The sequence below is a fragment of the Rhinatrema bivittatum genome, chromosome 6, assembly GCF_901001135.1.
Source record: "Rhinatrema bivittatum chromosome 6, aRhiBiv1.1, whole genome shotgun sequence".
In the NCBI taxonomy this organism is placed as follows: Eukaryota; Metazoa; Chordata; class Amphibia; order Gymnophiona; family Rhinatrematidae; genus Rhinatrema; species Rhinatrema bivittatum.
In genome coordinates, this window is record NC_042620.1 from 180,054,446 (window position 1) to 180,060,080 (window position 5,635).

The window sequence follows — 5,635 nt, forward strand, 5'->3', positions numbered from 1 at the left end:
GTTTGTCAAGGTTCCTTGTCAGGACTGTATATTCATCTGCACCATCATTATTCTACGATATTGCATTAGGTGCAGTAATTGCTCATTGTGTTTTGCTGGTAATTGAAGTCTCCCATTATTGTCACACTACCAATTTGGTTAGCTTCCCTAATTTCTCTTAGCATTTCACTATCAGTCTCACCATCTTGACCAGGTGGACGGTAGTATACTCCTATCACTATAGTCTTCCCCGACACACAAGGGATTTTTACCCATAAAGATTCAATTGTGCATTTAGTCTCATGCAGGATGTTTATCCTGTTGGACTCTATGCCATCCTGGACATAAAGCACCACACCACCTCCCGGGTGCTTCTCTCTGTCATTGCGATATAATTTGTACCCCGGTACAGCACTGTCCCATTGGTTGTCCTCCTTCCACCATGTCTCTGAGATGCCAATTAAGTCTATGTCATCATTCACTGCTATACATTCTAATTCTCCCATCTTACTTCTTAGACTTCTGGCATTAGCATACAAACATTTAAAAGTTTGTTTTTTGTTTGTATTTTCATTCTGCTTTTTAATTGATAGGGATAAGTTAGAATTGTTTAGCTTAGCTGAGTTTTTAGTTACAGCACTTGGACTACTTTTCTTATAATTGGAACCTCACTGTCGAGATGCCCTAATTCTAATGCATCATTAGTATTCTTTGAAGATACCTCTCTCCGAACCATGCGACTGACTGCTTTCCCCTTTCCCCATACTTTGGGGAAAAAAAAAATTAGTCTCTTATCTATGAGCTAAAGTGATATCTTAGCCCATAAACATTATTTGTGGATAAAATACCTTCTAACATCCTAGAAGGAATATTGTTCTGGGATATTGTCATATATTATCACAAAAAAATATAGAATACAAAATGCTGCACAAACAAGAGTACTAAAGCTCACTTAAAAATTTAAAGCAAAAACGATATATTCTAACATTGAGGTACTCTGGAATTTGTTGCCAGAGGATGTGGTTAGTGCAGTTAGTTTAGCTGGGTTCAAAAAAGGTTTGGATAAGTTCTTGGAGGAGAAGTCCATTAACGGCTATTAATCAGGGAATAGCCACTGCTATTACTGGCATCAGTAGCATGGGATCTTCTTGGTGTTTGGGTACTTGCCAGGTTCTTGTGGCCTGGTTTGGCCTCTGTTGGAAACAGGATGCTGGGCTTGATGGACCCTTGGGTCTGACCCAGCATGGCAATTTCTTATGTTCCTCTGGACATTCTGCATCTGGCACAAACCAAATCTAGCCACTATACAGCTGCAACTGCTATAAGCAGCACTGTGCTAACAGCCTCAAAAACTTGTTTAGGGACAGAGTCTATCTTACAATCCTGAGAACGTGGAAGCACAGCACCTTCTGCTACCAGGATTGTCAATTTTCTAGTGACTAAAAAGACTGAGGCATCCACCTTGGGGAATATTATCTCTTCCCTAAGGAACTAAGGGATATAACTTGGCCAGCATGTGGATGCCCTTGTTATTCACTTCTAGGGACCCATTTACAGAATCCCTCAAATCCTTCACTGACTTATGAAGAGAAAAAGACCTAACCAGGCTGTATTTCACAGCACAGATGCTTACCTAAATTCATAAGAATGTAACGGTTAAAATTATTTCTTCCCTCTTTTGGTTCAAATAATGTGGATAGTTCTATAGTTGCTCCGGTTTCCCAAATGGCTTCTATCAGGCCACATAGATTAAATTATTCACACTGTCTTTGAACTGGTGCATAGTGACGTGCAAAATTGTGATAACCAATGAAAAGGACTATATCTCACGAAGGCCAAAAGATCAGCTTTCCCAGTGTTGAGCCAAAATACCAGTGTCAAGACAAAGGGGAAGCTATAGCTCAGAACTACTCTGACAACTCTCCGATAAAGATTATTTATCTGCCATTATCTAATGATTCCATGAGGAGTCTCCAATATGAAATACAGCTGTAGGTGGACTCAGCAAGGCTAGACCACACACACAAAGAAACTGCCCTTTTAAAGATGCAACAACCCAAAACATCTGCAATGTACATCCTTCCTAAAATTCATAAAACATTGGAAAACTCTCCAGGGCACTCAAGCATTTCAGCAAAGTACTCCTTATTGGAATCCCTTTCAGTCTGTGTAGACAAATTTTTGAGACCATTTGTCCTGTTACCTTCTTACACAAGAAGGTAATAAATACTGAATTTACACGTGCAGGGCACTTGTGCGCCGGCGCATCTATTTTGCATAGGCCGCCGGCACACGCAAGTCCCAGGGCTTTGCTTGGGGAGCGTGTCAGGGGCGACGCGGCATTCGGGGCATGTCCAGAGGCGTGACGGCGGTCGGGGGGCGGGGCCGAGTGCTCCGGCACAGCGGACTGTGCTGGGGCAGGGAGCCGGCAACGCATGCAAGTTACACCTGCCAGAGGCAGGCGTAACTCAACAAAATAAGGTAGGGGAGGGGGATTTAGTTAGGGCTGCGGGGTGGGTTAGACGGGAAAGGGAGGGAAAGGTGGGCGAGTCCTCTCAAGGGCCAGACCGTAAGAGAGAATCGAGACGGATCTTCGTGAAAAATCGGGCCCTACCGGAGAAGGTCCCTGTGTGGAGGTAGGCACAGAGGGTTCCCCGCAAGGAGTCTTTGCACGTCTGCGTACCATGGTAGTCTTGGCCAATCTGGGGCCACTAGTAGGACTAGTCGCGTCATGTTCTATCTTGCAGATGACCTTGCCCAGTAGCGGCCATGGGGGGAAGGCATACCGTAAAGTCTTCCTCTGGCCAAGTCTGGACAAGAGCATCGATCCCTTGGGAGTGTGACTCTCGTCTGCAGCTGAAGAACTTGGGGACTTGGGCACTGGGACACGTGGCCAGTAGATCCATGGCTGGGAGTCCCCAGTGATTTACTATCAGTTGTGGTCGACAGCGTCCATTCCCCCGGGTCCAGGCTCTCTCTGCTGAGACGTTGTCTTTTCCTGCGATGTGGGAGGCCGAGATCCCTTGAAGGTTTATCTCCGCCCATGCCATGAGAGGGTCTATCTCCAGAGATACCTGCTGGCTCCTGGTTCGTCCCTGGCGGTTGATGTAAGCCACCCATTGTAGCGTTGTCCAACAACACTCGAATCGCTTTGCCTCGGAGTCTGTGGCTGAATCGCAGGCATGCTAGTCTAACTGCTCAAGCTTCCAGACAGTTTATGTTCCATTCCGCCTCTTCCTTGTTCCATTGTCCCTGGGCCGTCAGCTCCTGACAGTGGGCTCCCCACCCTCGCAGGCTTGCATCTTCAGTGAGCAACATCCAGTTCGGTGGAGATAGGCTTACTCCTCTGCTTAGGTGGTCTTCCTGTAGCCACCACTGAAGCAGAGAACGTACCTCTGCTGGTAGTTGGAGACAAATTGAGTAGCCCTGGGACAGTGTGTTCCATCGTCACAATAAGGAGCGTTTGAGCGGTCACATGTGGGCCCTTGCCCACGAAACGGCCTCCAGGGTTGATGCCATGAGGCAGAGGGCTTGAAGATAGTCCCATACCTTGGGGCATGCATTGGTCATCAGTTTCCTTCTCCTCGGGGAAGACTTTGTTTTGTTTGGTGTTGAAACAGGTTCCCAGATACTCTAGAGATTGAGAGGGCTTGCAGAGTGCTCTTGCTTGTGTTCAAAACCCAATCGAGTTCCTGCAGTAGGCTCTTGACTCTGCTGGTCACCTACAGGCTCTCTTCTGAACACTTTGCCCTGATCAGCCAGTTGTCCAGGTAAGAGTGTACCAAGATCCCTTCCTTCCTCAGTGTTGCCGCCACGACCACCATAATTTTGGAGAATGTTCAGGGGGCGGTTGCTAGGCCAAAAGGTAGCGCTCGGAACTGGTAATGGTGACCCAGTATCGCAAAGCGTAGAAAACAATCGTTATCTTGATGGACTTGAATGTGAAGGTAGGCTTCGGAGAGGTCCAGGGAGGTCAGAAACTCTCCTGGTTGTACTGCCAAGTGTAGTATCTGCAGATGACGGTTGACGTTCAGATATCCATGTGGATATCTGAAATCACCTCAGGAATTCTCAACTGGGGGAGGGACCCTTAGGTTTCACCACAGGAGAGCAGAGCTCGATCTTCTTTAAGGTAAATTTTCTTTTTCTTTCTTCTTTGCTGTAATTGTTAACACTATTCTAGTGTGTGGGATAGTGTCCGCATCTGCTAGGATACGGAGAGATACTGAAGAGCTGAGGTTACTACAGGGGTATATCTAGAGTGACGTCAGCTTTGAAATCTGACTCAGTCTCCCATCTGCTAGCAGAAGAGCACATAACCGACTGGTCCTGAGTCCATCTGGCTACACGCTAGGAAATTTTAGTTATCTTACCTGCTGCTAAAATCAGAACGATTTGAAGATTGTCCTGCAATTTAAGTAGGGTCCTACACAAATTACTTGCACACAGTCACATAAATCATAGATGCAGATCTGAAAATAGCAAAACCATAAGGGGTATTTTGGCTTTGGCGGAATGCTTTCAACTGCAAGGTTAGACATCAAACAGTGGTCCTTCAATAAAAGAAAATTGGTGGGTCTCTAAAAGGTCCCATCAAGATAAGACTTCAAACTGTATGCAAGTCAGTCAAGCTGTGGTCAGAATCCCTGGCCAAACTGTACTAGCAGACTATGAGAACAGGTTCACAGTTTTGCAACACTGCAGACAGTTTTATGAAACCTACCTAAAAAGCAAAAAAGGCACTGGGAAATCAAGAACTGCTTAAGCAGTCTTCGACATCAGCCAACCTTGGAAAAATTGCTTAAAACAAAGAAACATGAATTGCCACTCGCCTAGCCTCTCAGACATAGGAATATAACAAATGTGTGCAGTTGTTGACCTTGTGACAGAGAAGAAGTCAGATCAGACTGGAGGACTCAGCTAGCAGTGGGCAGCAGCACTACCCCTAAAGTAGAAACACATTCCCGTATAGTACACAGATTAAAAAAAAAAAGTAGACCAAGGTTGAATTTCTGACAGCTGTAGAAACAAACACAGAGTGGAATAACAATATCACTTTAGAATTATGCATATACCCAATCAAAAAGACTTAAACAGCTACTGTAAAATTGGAAAATAATTAGTGCATCAAGATTTTTACTAAAAGAGACCTAATACAAGTTGGTTATACCTTCTGAAAGTGGGCATGTGAGGGCTCACATACAGTGGTTTGACATCTGTGAAGAAGTTCTGACTTGTCTTGCTTTCAGCTCCATATTTGCATACTTTGTATGTTTGCTGTCAATTCGTTATAGTTCTGCTCTTTCTGCTACCGGGACGTGAACCCAAGGTAGAGGATTCTACTAACTTAACAGCATAACAAATTTGTTTTAAAATGTAGCAACTCAAGAGGATAATTTTATAACAGCCCATGCGGGAGTAAGTCCGCTTTGAAAATTAGTAGGGCTGCATGAACATTTATACCTACTAGCGTGCAGGTGTAAATGTCCCCCTCAACATTGCTGTGAATCCTGTCCAAAACCAAAAAGAATGTAGGTAAATGATTTCCCCACCAACTCTATGCACGGGAACACCTCTCGTGGTATGCATAAAATTACATGTGAAAATCGCTTCTGTGTCTGCTTTTACACATCAACTTCTAGCGTAATTTTCAAAG